Below are 14,588 nucleotides of genomic sequence, written 5' to 3' on the forward strand. Positions count from 1 at the left end.
TGACTTGTTGGCAAGAAGGCATCCTATGACAGTGCCACGTTGAAAGTCACTGAGCTCTTCATTAAGGCCATTCTACTGCCATTGTTTGGCTATGGAGATTGCATGTTTGTGAGCCCAATTTTATACACCTGTGTCACGCCTGCTCCCGCTCACCCTCCCTGGCGCTCAAGGGCACCAGGCTACCCGTCATCATACGCACATTGGACTCACCTGGACTCCCTCACTTTGTTGATTTCCCCTGCAAATATGTCTGCTCCTCTGTGTTGTTGCCTGTAGTAGCATTGTTTGTCTTGTCGTGTTTATCTCAGACTCAGTTCTTGTTCTGTTGCATGTCCGTCTATATTAAATGGTTCACTCCCTGTACCTGCTTCTCATCTCCTGCCTTGGGCCTTAACTGTCAGCAACAGGTGGTGCTGAAATATCTGATGTGGTGTATTTCCCTGAGGAGAGGGATATAAAGTAGAGGAATCAAATACAGGCCTACATAGCTGTGTTCATTCCTGTTAAACAAGGTGACTGACTATACTTGATAGATTGATCCCTAATCTGACATTTACAGTAAATGAACCCCAATATGTATAAATATTTCAAAAATCATCCTCCAAGATTCCATACAGTTTAAAACTTACGTGATCTGAGCAGGAAAAACTTCAGGCTCTGGTTATGGCATGGGGACATCATTTGTCCTGGTCAGGTGACATATCATGTGATCAAGAAAAACTCCAACCCCTACCAATGAGTCATAGCTTGATCCCTAACCTCATTCATCAGCCCCTCCCCCATGACATCATGATGTAAATCCAGGTCACTCAGAGTTCATACTTATGTTCTGCTGCTGACTTGTTGCCTTGTGTGGAGCAGCTGAGTTATTATCTCCACCCTCAGTATGATGGGAAAACTACCTTCTGCTGCTCTCTCTCTGTCTGCCATGTGAGTTCTGCTTGGTTTTACTCCTTATCAACCGGAATGACTGAACATTGACTTTGTTTATTGTAAACTCTCCCCTCTTGCTTTCCCTTCTAATTTCTGCTTGCCCATCTCTTCTCTTTCTCTCTCCTAATACAGATCAGTTATTTATTATTAAATTATTCCCTCCAGTCCAGTCCAGAAACAGCCTGGAGAAACTCTGTCTCTCCTGTAAGGAATCTGGATTTACATGTAGTAACTATTATGGATAAGAGAACCATCAGGAAAATCACTGGAATGGATGGGGTATGCAGGGGCAAGTACATTTGCAAAATGTGTTGAAGGACGTGTAGAAATTAGGAAAATTCCAACATTTTCATGAATCTTAAGCTCTCTGGTCTGAAAGCAGAGGACTCTGTTGTGTATTACTGTGCAAGAGAGACAGTGGTGTGAGTGGATGATCTGTACAAAACCCCCCTCAAAGAATCTAACTGGCAGCAGAGTCAACAGGGAGGTATAACATCCGTACAGCAGAAAAACATCTACTGAAGCATAATATTCTCCTGAGAGCCAAAACTACATAACTGTTGAACATCAACAAAAGGTACACATTTTCCTTAGGAGAGAGATAGAAAGTAAATAGGAATCGGATACAGGCCTTCATAGCGGTCTTCATTCATGATGAACACTTGGACTGTACATCGATAGATTGATCCCTAGTCTGACATTTACAGTTAATTAACCCCAATCATGAAGGATATCTACAAATATGTAGAGAATCATCCTCCAAGAGTCCCTACAGTTTTACCAAACACCTGGACCAGATCAGGAAAAACTCTAGGCCCTGGTTATGGCATGGGGACAGACTTTGTCCGTGTCACCAGGCATGTCACGTTATCAACAAAAACTCCTGGCCCTACCAATAAGTCACAGTTTGACCCCTGACCTCAGAGTCAACAGCCCCTCCCCTATGACATCATGATGTAAATCCAGATCCCTCAGAGTTCATATATACTTATGTTATGCTACTGACCTTTTGTTTTGTTGTCTTGTGTGGAGCAGCTGAGTTCATATCTCCACACTCAGTATGACTTGGGAGTATGGCTAGACGTTACACTGTCCTTCTCTCAGCACATATTCAAGATGCAGGCTAAGGTTAAATCTAGACTTGGTTTTCTCTATCGTAATCGCTCCTCTTTCACCCCAGCTGCCTAACTAACCCTGATTCAGATGACCATCCTTCCCATACTAGATTACGGAGACGTAATTTATAGATCGGCAGGTAAGGGTGCTCTTGAGCGGCTAGATGTGCTTTGCCATTCGTCCATCAGATTTGCCACCAATGCTCCTTATAAGACACATCACTGCACTCTATACTCCTCTGTAAACTGGTCATCTCTGTATACCTGTCGCAAGACACACTGGTTGATGCTTATTTATCAAACCCTCTTAGGACTCACTCCCCCCTATCAGAGATACCTACTGTACTGCAGCCCTCATCCTCCACATACAACACCCGTTCTATCAGTCACATTCTGTTAAATGTCCCAAAAGCACACACATCCCTGGGTCCAGTGCTTAATTGTATATGGATCCTGCCGTAACAGAATCCGGCACCTCTCAGATCAAGTTGCCTCCTGGTTATTTCTCCCGCATCCCAGAAAAACCATAATGTAAAGTGCTGCGATTCTTCTGTGCAATCATCCTTCCACACTGATTTCAGACCTGCTCTCTTATTTGTAGATACAGGTTATGGGGCGGGCCGGCAAGGTAAGTAACTGATCTTGAAACAGGACTTGGTAGTGATGGTCCCTACTTAATCACGTCACGTAGCCTAGGCTAGCCATCTCCCTACTGAATTTGAAACTGAGGGAAAGCCAATTCAGAAATTAATAAGAAAAGGCAATCAACTTTGATGAAGTTTTTCAAGTCCCAAAATCATGAAAAATATGGTAAATCGAACCCGAAACGAGACAGAGAACTGTCAGTGCCGGATGAGAGGAATGAGAAGCAAACTGCTGCTGATGGCGATGCCTTAGCTAGCAGCGATTCTTATCCCGCTAGTGCAGCATCACCACCGGCACCTCAACTAGCTAGTAAGCAGGTGCAATTTGGACAGAGGCTCAGAGGCAGACCAAGCAAACTTATAACCCCTGGATTGTCATGCAAAATTCAAAGCTGGGCTGTGCAACATGCAAAACGGTAGGGAGTTTGGGCCCTGAAAAGACTGGAGAGATGAAACTAGCAAAAGAGTGGGTGGAATGTACAGTAACATCCTCCGCCTCCAACGTAAAAAAGCAACAAAGAGGCCTTAGAAAAAAGGTTTTTGAACATGCTCAAACCTAGGCCCATTTAGAGGCAAGGCTATTTAGACAAGGCTAAAGAGGACACCTTAACACAGGTTGTAGTTAACACTCAAAATAAAAACATAGACACTGCAGCCAGTCTTCTGAACAGCTTACAAGGAGGCTAAACATCATAGATCCGCTCACAGTTTTGAAAGAAAATGACTGTCAGGAGTTAAATGATTAAATGAGCCTTACACGGGGTGAATTCTCCATTCCAATGTTGCTTGCTCCAACATACAGCAACACATTTCATCCGAAATTAAACAAAATCTATTTGAAAGAATTGTTCAGTGCTCTCCCAAAATCAGCCTATTGCTCGATGAGGCTACTGGTTTGAATAAAAAGAGTGCCTTGATTGTGTACATCAGACAATCAGCTAGCAGATATGGACCAGCAAACATTTTTGTTGATGTTGTTCAACTGGAGGATTTATCTGCTGTGGGAATTGTCTGTTATCTTCATTAGAGGGTGTAAATTTTACTCAGGACTTTCTCTCAAAAACCCTCATTGGAATTAAGGTGCGTCTGTCATGCTGGAACACAAGAGCTGAGTAGCAACAAGGCTGCAGGCTCTCTTCCCATATATAACTGTTTGGCACTGAATGGAACTGAGGGAGTGCACAGAGAGACGAGACATTCAGCTGTGCAAAATTGGCAGGATCTTGGACTCTAGATGGGTGGCATCCAGTTTTAGAACTGTAGAGTCTGTGGAAAAAAGACCAAGCATTTCACCACAGCAGCTGAGGATGCCTCCCACTACGGCGTGACCCGTCAGAGCTAGAGTGGCCTTGCCATGCGCATATCCTTGCATGCGTTTGTCAAGTTCTGACCTTAGTTCTTTTGTTATGTCTTTGTTTTAGTATGGTCAGGGCGTGAGTTGGGTGGGTTGTCTATGTTAGTATTTCTATGTTGTGTTTTGCGTTTGGCCTGGTATGGTTTTTAATCAGAGGCAGGTGTTGATAGTTGTCTCGGATTGAGAATCATACTTAGGTAGCCTTTTCCCACCAGTGTTTCGTGGGTGATTATTTTCTGTGTCTGTGTGTTCCACACGGAACTGTTTCAATTTTTGTTATTTCACGTTGTTATTTTTGTATTTTTCTGTGTTCTATTAAAAGTATCATGAACACTTACCACGCTGCACATTGGTCCTCCGATCCTTCCTACTACTCTTCGTCAGAGGAGGACGAAGACCGTTACAGCGTTTGTTAACAATCTAAGCCATATGTGTGATGCACAAGAACTATCTGAATTGTCACCCAAACTCCAAAGGAGAGACTGCACAATTATTACTGCACACAGGGCAGTCACCAGGGTGAGCGAGGGAGTTCAGTGCAATGGCAGAGCAGCCAGGTGACACACACAACTCAGCCAGAGAGGGATTCAGGAGAAATCTTTCCAAGGCATCAAACTGAATGGTGGAAGACTCAGCAACATCAAGTCATTGATCAGATGGAGTTTTTCGAGAGCTTGGCGAGGAACACGGAGGCTAAAATGTTCTCTCAAGGAGGACGGGTAGTGTACAATACAGGATAAAGCCAGTTCATTGAGGAGCTGAAGGTGCTTGACACACAATACTATCCGGAGGACTCAGGAGCACAGTATGGAGAAACAGAGATAGAATCTCTCTGACAGCGGTGTGGCATTGGCAGTCCACCTATGGGCCTACAGGCAGTATAGGGACACTAATGATAAAGGAGACATTCCACATGGATTCCAGCTGGTGATGGCGGTCAGCACCATTGCCATCTACAGTGCAGAATGTGAGGGAGGATTTTCTCAAATGAATCTGATTTTTACCTCAACCTGCGTTTCTCTGCATACCTCCACCTTAATCAGGACTACTCTTTCTGGACCTCGTTGGCCCACCCCTGACCAAATTCAACCCAGTCCCCTATGTGAGGTCATGGATTGCTAAAGAACACAGATGTGTCACAGACATCAGGAGCAAAACCAGAAATAAGGAAAAGACACACAAGGAAATGGCTGTGTTGTGGAAGGTTTTGGAAAACTAAGGTAGGAACATCTTTTTCCTTTTCAAACTTGTTCTGTACTGTAAAGTTAATCTGAATATGTGCTTCATATATTATCACATAGGTAGGAGGCCTATATACTATAAAATGTGTTCCCCTGTGGCCTACATTGGATTATTTTATTTGAAGTACATTATGATATCAAACTTCGAGTCTTTTAAGCCCCACAGCTGAGTATGTGTTCCTATGCATATGGAGGGTATCCTGCAGTGACCCTTATTAAAAATGTTGCTGTACATTGATGTCTTGAAAATTAGGCTATAAGAAATTCAGACTTGTAAGTCCCAGAGCTATGCTAGAGTATGTGGGCATAGTATATGTTGGAGACCAACGTGTGGCCAACTCGTGACTTTGGCTGTGTGAGAAGCGCTAGTGTCTCTCACATAACTGGAATGAGATTCACGTTCTATGATCTCTCTCCCTCTCTGCTCTGATAGACATGAGTCTGAACTCCCATCTCTCAAGAGTTGCACTTAATCATTTCTTTAGACTCTATGCTGAAGACTACCAAAATATTTGATCAACTTCCAAATATTGTTTTACAGAAGAGAGAGAGAGAGACTTTTGGCTCGAGTTCATCCGCCATCACCAGTGAGTGAGCTGCCCATCATTGGCTGAGTCAGTGAAACTGGAATGCATTTTTACGACTATAATTCTCCCCTCATATTGTAGCCTACAATATGTGTCTCCACACACCTAGGCTTAGGCTATTGATGGATTCAAGACAAGGTCATTTTTATTGATCTCTGATAATAAGTATGTCAGTATCAAAGTAGCCAGCTATTTTGATCATTTGAGTGGTATTAACAAAGATTCTGCCGAAGTCTCCAGTCATGTAAAATGATGCAGAATTGCATGCAATGCGTTTATATATAAGGCCAACATTTTCCCTGACATTATGCTACTAAAAATGTACCCCATGTGTGCAACTTCTGTAGGTGCCCCTATTCTACTGCTCTATGCCACTACACACGTGATAATATGAGTGGAATGCTTTGTTATGAAGGAGATTTATATTTTCATGCATTCCGGAACTCCCCAGGTAACCCCCCTCTCTGCTCACTATTTGTTCTGCCACCTCTCGATTTACAAATGAAACACTCCCTGGGTCACTCCTCTTTTCAGTTCGCTGCAGCTAGCGACAGGAACAAGCTCCAAAAAACACTAAAACTGGACAGTTTTATCTCCATCTCTACATTCAAAACTCAATTATCTCTTACTGACACTTGTGCTGTTTCACGTGATGTATTTTTGTCTCTACCTTCTTGCCCTTTGTGCTGTTGTCTGTGTCCAATAATGTTTGTACCATGTTTTGTGCTGCTACCATGTTGTGCCGTTGCCATGTTGTGTTGCTACCGTGTTGTCATCTGTTGCTGCCATGCTGTATTGTTATATGGTGCTGCGTTGTTGTCTTAGGTCTCTCTTTATGTAGAGTTGTGGTGTCTCTCTTGTGTGTTTTGTCCTACACATATATATATATATATATACATATATATACATATATATATATATATATATATATATATGTATATATATATATATATATATATATATATATATATATATATATATATATATATATATTGTTTACCCCAGCCCCCATCCCGCTGGAGGCCTTTGCCTTTTGGTAGGCCGTCATTGTAAATAAGAATTTGTTGTTAATGGAATTGCCTAGTTAAATAAAGGTCAAATAAATATAACATTTAAAACAAAAATGAGCTTCTGCTGCTCTCTCTCTGTCTGGTTTTACTTTTAATCAACTGTTCTGATGCTGAGCAAATACTGAAGACAATTTTTCATTGTAACCTCTATCTCCATTTCTCCTTTCCCTCTGTTTCCTCTCTCTCTTTCTCTCCATCAGGTTTAAATGGTATGGAGTATGGAGTCCATTCCCTCCAGTCCACTCCAGAAAAAGCCTGGAGAAACTCTTAACCTCTCCAGCAGAGGAACTGGGTATACCTTTACAAGCTATGGTAAGAACTGGATACAGGAAACCACTGGAATGGATGGGCTGGATCAACAATACTGGAGCAGCAGGCTATGCCAAAGCCCTGGAGGGACAGATTAAACTGACCAAAGACAGCTCAGTGAGCATGACACATCTGAAACTGTCTGGTCTGAAGGCAGAGGACTCTGCTGTGTATTGCTGGGTACAGTGATGTGAATGTGTGATGGAGATGTACAAAAACCCCTCTGACAGGATGTGGAACATGTACCCACTGTTGTACTCCCCTGACACACTTCACTAACCCTTCTCTTCAAACAGCTGGGGTAAACAATGTATGCTTTAATATGAGATGTCAAATCAAATTTATTTATATAGCCCTTCGTACATCAGCTGATATCTCAAAGTGCTGTACAGAAACCCAGCCTAAAACCCCAAACAGCAAGCAAAACAGGTGTAGAAGCACGGTGGCTAGGAAAAACTCCCTAGAAAGGCCAAAACCTAGGAAGAAACCTAGAGCGGAACGAGGCTATGTGGGGTGGCCAGTCCTCTTCTGGCTGTGCCGGGTGGAGATTATAACAGAACATGGCCAAGATGTTCAAATGTTCATAAATGACCAGCATGGTCGAATAATAATAATAATAATAATAATAATAATAATAAGGCAGAACAGTTGAAACAGGAGCAGCAGCACGGCCAGGTGGACTGGGGACAGCAAGGAGTCATCATGTCAGGTAGTCCTGGGGCATGGTCCTAGGGCTCAGGTCCTCCGAGAGAGAGAGAAAGAAAGAGAGAAAGAGAGAATTAGAGAGAGCACACTTAAATTCACACAGGACACCGAATAGGACAGGAGAAGTACTCCAGATATAACAAACTGACCCTAGCCCCCCGACACATAAACTACTGCAGCATAAATACTGGAGGCTGAGACAGGAGGGGTCAGGAGACACTGTGGCCCCATCCGAGGACACCCCCGGACAGGGCCAAACAGGAAGGATATAACCCCACCCACTTTGCCAAAGCACAGCCCCCACACCACTAGAGGGATATCTTCAACCACCAACTTACCATCCTGAGACAAGGCTGAGTATAGCCCACAAAGATCTCTGCCACGGCACAACCCAAGGTGTAAGGGGGGCGCCAACCCAGACAGGATGATCACATCAATGACTCAACCCACTCAGGTGAGGCACACCTCCCAGGGACGGTATGAGAGAGCCCCAGTAAGCCAGTGACTCAGCCCCTGCAATAGGGTTAGAGGCAGAGAATCCCAGTGGAAAGAGGGGAACCGGCCAGGCAGAGACAGCAAGGGCGGCAATGTCCTTATATCAGAAACACTGTCTATGCTTCATGAATAGGGCCTTGAGTTTTTCTTGCAATTATTTTGAGATTTTTACATTTGGTATCTGGTTTAGGGCCATCAAAAGGGCCATCAAAAGGCTAAACCCGATGGGGTTTGTGCAAAAGCCTGTACACCCAGAAAAGTACATTACATATTGAACTCGTTCAAAACACTTAAAAAACAACTTCTATTTAATAACAAAGCAACATTTGACAATATACACAAAGTGGGTCATTCTGGCTTTGTCCTTTTTAAGGCCAAATGTAATCAAGGAGAGGTGTCGAGGAGAAGCAATGTGGACGAAAATGCGCTTGTATGAAATGAGACTCCCTCCACTTGCACATCATCAGCCAAATTACCCCAAATTAATGTGTAAAGTGATAAAACAAATTTAGCTAGTTGTGCAATATATTTTATAGATAAAGGGATAAGTAACAGTTTTAGAAACTTTAGAGTGTTTTTTCATCCGAAAATGAAAATACTGCCCCCTATCCCAAACAGGTTATGGGTTGGGAACATCTATCACGATGCAGGCACAGTTTACAAAGATTCACTTAAACACAAGTTCAGCTTGACCAGAGACACTTTAAGACGCACAGTGACTTTACTAGGACAGAGTCTGCAGACTGAAGACACAGCTGTCTATTACTGTTCGCGTTACCACAGAGATACAAACAAGCCCCAAACCTGTACAAAATCCCAACAGCCTCGAGTAGAAAACAAACTCAATCATATTGTATTTCCCCGACCAGAAATACTGGTGCACCATTCATAGACATCTACATAGTAAATCAAGTGTGAAAATAGACAAAAGCAATTCTCAAATCATTCCTCTGTACATTTCACTCTACATTATGTGCTGTATCTTATTTGCTCTAAAAGAGGTGTCAATTCTCAAGGAAATTCAGAGTTCATACTAGCTAGCTATAGTTAACCATCGTTATTTCACTGAAAATATCAGCAGCAAGTCATTACATTCTGATACTGATTCTATGTATAACCTGTCACAATGATACAAGTTGTTTATTTCCTCCTTTTATAACTCTTTCACTCTATGCAAAGCAACTCTCCTCTCTTTGTATAAAGAGGAATATCTCACTCTCTTTCACTGAGTTCAGAAGTGCAGTTACCATCAGTTCAGCTTCAACACAAACCATGGTCCCTGCATCTCTGCTGTTGGTGCTGGCAGCTGTATCCTGTGAGTGTTGGGAGACTGATACATCAACATTGGTGTATTAGAGAGAGTAATATAGTTTTGGAAATGTAATTAACATAATATTTAGTTTGTTTTGTTTTGTTTTACAGGTGTGTTCTGTCAGACTAAACTCATACAGCCAGGCTCTTTGACTCTGCAGCCTGGACAGCCTCTGACCCTCTCCTGTAAGGTATCTGGGTATTCTTTAACCAGTAGCAGCTACTGTACAGGTGTGAATCGCCAACCTACAGGAAAAGCACTGGAGTGGATTGGATACATTTGTTACAATGGTAACACATATTACAGTGATAAACTGAAAAACAAGTTCAGTATCTCCAGAGACACTTCCAGCAGCACAGTAACTTTAACAGGACAGAGTCTGCAGACTGAAGACACAGCTGTGTATTATTGTGCTCGCTACCCACACTGATACAAACCAACGCAGAACCTGTACAAAAACTCCATGACATTCATATGAATATAAAGGTATCCAAACACTGAACATGACACCACAATACAAACTTTTATAACAATTCAAACACATGTACTTTATACACAATCACTGTATTACTACAGTTCCTTAGCACTGACACTCCATCCATCAAATCTACTCAAGGTATTAGTATCACTCTCCCCTCTTCGTCTGTTTGGTGTATTCTGTCTTTATGTATGGAGGGATCAGATTAAATAATCATCCCTTCTTTAAGGATTTTTGCCCTGTATTGAAAAGCTTTCCACAATTTTATTCATTAAAGATATCAGGTCACACAGAAACAGCATATTTTCCATAATTTGGTCAAACTGTATGAGAAGTAAGTATTAATGCAACCATCCATAGTCTACGGGTTTATGTTTGATAATCCATTCCGTTCCAAACAGGTCCTGCTCTCCTTTTCTCAGTTGTGTCTGTTTCTCTCACACACCCCACCCCTCTTTCTTCCCCTCTTTGACCCTCACAGCTGTGTGGCACCACGCTTGGTGAACTCCAGTCTGTCACCTGGGTGTTTCAGGGTCCCAGTTTAGCATCTCTGATGATTCAGATAGACAGTTAAAGTAGTTAAGTTGCCCAGGGACTGCAGTGTCCCTATTCACTTTCATGATCTAATTCTCACTACCTTGTTTCATTTGAAGATAAACTGCCTTTCTTATAAGCCAGCTGGTGGCTGGCTACAATGTTTCAACCACATGAACTCGACTGGCATTTGGTTTGAATAAATGGTGAGAATGATCAAATAATCTGACAATCTGACAATTTATTCACGGTTTAATTCATATGATAGATCTTGTTAACAGTTGTATTAATTATATGATTTAATATTTTCAGTCATTCACTGCTACTCATCACACACAATTGTATTGACACGCCATATTCATGGTTTGTAATAAATATAACACACTTATCAAGAATTGCTTTGAAAAATGAGTCTTTAAACTCTATCCCATATAAATAATTATAATCAATACATAATGTACTCAGGGGGAGGTGCCCATGAGAAACCACAGAGCAATGTGTTTTATTTTAGATCATTAACACAGTGTTACTTGCCCCGAAGCGAGCATAGAAGTAATTTAGCTCACCTGGTAGGCTTCTGTCACTGGGCAGCTCGTGGCTGTGCTTCCCTTTGTAATCTGTAATAGTTTGCCAGCCCTGCCACATCCAACGAGTGTCAGAGCCGGTGTAGTACGATTCAATCTTAGTCCTGTATTGATGCTTTGCCTGTTTGATGGTACATCAGAGGGCATAGCGGGTTTTCTTATAAGCTTACAGGTTAGATTCCCGCTCCTTGAAAGTGGCAGCTCTACCCTTTAGCTCAGTGCAGATGTTTCCTTTAATTCATGGCTTCTGGTTGGGGTATGTATGCATGGTCACTGTGGGGATGACATCAACAATGCACTTATTGATGCAGCCAGTGGCTGATGTGGTGGACTCCTCAATGCCATCGGAAGAATCCCAGAACATATTCCAGTCTGTGCTAGCAAAACAGTCATGTAGCTTAGCATCTGCTTCATCTGACTGCTTCTTATTGACCGAGTCACTGGTGCTTCCTGCTTTAGTTTTTGCTTGTAAGTAGGAATCAGGAGGATATAGTTATGGTCTGATTTGCCAAATGGAGGGCAAGGGAGAGCTTTGTATGCGTCTCTGTGTGTGTGGAGTAAAGTTGGTTTAGGATTTTTTTCCCCCTGGTTGCACATGTGACATGCTGGTAAAAATGTCGTAAAACTGATTTAAGTTTGCCTGCATTAAAGTCCCCGGCCACTAGGAGCGCTGCTTCTGGGTGAGCATTTTCTTCTTTGCTTATGGCCTTAGAGAGTTGGTTGATAGTGGTCTTCGTGCCAGCTTCGCTTTGTGGTTGTAGATAGACGGCTAAAAATAATACAGATCAGAACAGTGTCGAAGTAACAAAAGTTTATTACTAGTACAGGGCCAAGCAAAATGACAGGTCAAGGCAGGCAAATGTCCATAATCCAGATAGGGTTAAAAAGGTCCAGAACAGCAGGCAGAACGCAGGGTCAGAACAGGCAGGGGTCAATAATTCAGAGTAGTGGGGCAAGGTACAGGACGGCAGGCAGGCTCAGGGTCAGGTCAGGCAGAATGGTCAAAACCCGGGAAAACTAGAAAACACAGGAGCAATGGGAAAACCGCTGGTAGGCTTGATGAACAAAACGAACTGGCAACAGACAGAGAACACAGGCATAAATACACTGGGGATAATGGGGAAGAGTGGCGACACCTGGAGAAGGGTGGAGACAATAACAAAGACAGGTGCAACAGATCAGGGTGTGACACTAACAGAATGGTGTATCGAAGCTGTATGTTCTGAGAACAGAGGACTCTGCTGTGTAAATGTAAAACACTCTTTTTTTCACATTGAAAACATTTCCTGTGAATACTAGTGTACTGTTTTTGTCACCAATGGCCTTTTTGTATATACTATTCAATACATGTTAATTATTTCTTTGATAAATGGATGTATATACAGTATGTTCCATTTCAATGAACCCACAACAAAATTAATTAATGAAGATTTTCAATATTTTGAAAATCATCATGTTCCCCACAGTTCCTTCAGTCCGTGAGTCAGTTATATGTATGGAGAGTAGAACCTGGAGTCTTTTTTGACTAAGTGACCTGATCAGGAAAAACTCTGTTCCTGGTCAGGTCATGTGATAAACTCCTGGCCCTACTTATGAGTCATAAATTGACCCCTGACCTCATTTATCAGCCCCTCCCCCATGACATCATGATGTAAAGCCAGATCCCTCAGAGTTCATATATACTTACATTCTGCTGCTGACTTGATGTCTTGTGTGAAGTAGCTGAGTTCATATCTCTACTCTCAGTATGATGGGAAAACTCTCCCTTCTACTGTTCTCTCTCTCTGTCTGACCTGTGAGTTCTGCAGTACTTAATCAGCTGTCTTTTTGGAATGATTGAACATTGACAATGTTTTTTGTAAACTCTCTTCTCTTGCTATCCTTAATTTTCTGCTGCTTTTCCTCTAACACATTCTTCCTATTTCATTCTCTCTCACCATTAGGTTTAAATGGTCAGAGTCTAGAGTCCATTCCCTCCAATTCAGTCATGAAAAAGCCTGAAGAAACTCAGTCTCTCCTGTAAGGGATCTGGGTATACCTTTAGTAGCTACAACACACATTGGGTAAGACAACCTGCAGGGAAAGCATTGGAGTGGATAGTTTACTCTGGATTAGGTCTAGGTAACCATGCTAAAAGCTTTGATGGACGTATGGAAACGACTAAAGACTCTGAAGCTGTCTGATCTGAGAGCAGAGGACTCTGCTGTGTATTACTGTGCATGAGAGACAGTGGTGTGAGTGAGTGGAGGATCTGTACAAAAACACCTCAGAGAATCTAACTGGCAGCAGAGTCAACAGAGGGCAGTAGAGCATCAGTACAACAGGGTCAACAGAGGGAAGTAGAGGATCAGTACAACAGAGTCAACAGAGGGAAGTAGAGCATCAGTACAACAGAGTCAACAGAGGGCAGAAGAGCATCAGTACAACAGGGTCAACAGAGGGCAGTAGAGCATCAGTACAACAGGGTCAACAGAGGGCAGTAGAGCATCAGTACAACAGAGTCAACAGAGGGAAGTAGAGCATCAGTACAACAGAGTCAACAGAGGGCAGAAGAGCATCAGTACAACAGAGTCAACAGAGGGCAGTAGAGCATCAGTACAACAGAGTCAACAGAGGGAAGTAGAGCATCAGTACAACAGAGTCAACAGAGGGCAGTAGAGCATCAATACAACAGAGTCAACAGAGGGCAGTAGAGCATCATTACAACAGGGTCAACAGAGGGCAGTAGAGCATCAGTACAACAGAGTCAACAGAGGGCAGTAGAGCATCAGTACAACAGAGTCAACAGAGGGCAGTAGAGCATCAGTACAGCAGAGTCAACAGAGGGCAGTAGAGCATCAGTACAACAGAGTCAACAGAGGGCAGTAGAGCATCAGTACAACAGGGTAACATCTACTGAAGTATTATATTCCCCTGAGAGCCGAAACAGACAGTGTATTGTCAACAGAACTACTTGTACATCAATACAAAGTACACATTTCCCTGAGGAGAGGTGTAGTAAGGAGAGGGGAATCACATTAAGCTGTGTTTTAGATGTCTAAAATCTGATGATTAAGCTTTTTATCATCCACCAAGGTTTCCCACAGTTCCTCCAAATGTTGAGTCAGTCCAGATGTCTGATGAATAGAACTTGTCCACCGCATGACAGACTCAGGACCCAGGTTTTAGAACTGTTTTTTTGTATCGTGCTTCGTATTTCTATTTTGCATTTCATATTCATATTTTTA

This window comes from Oncorhynchus clarkii, chromosome 12, assembly GCF_045791955.1.
Source record: "Oncorhynchus clarkii lewisi isolate Uvic-CL-2024 chromosome 12, UVic_Ocla_1.0, whole genome shotgun sequence".
Lineage (NCBI taxonomy): Eukaryota > Metazoa > Chordata > Actinopteri > Salmoniformes > Salmonidae > Oncorhynchus > Oncorhynchus clarkii.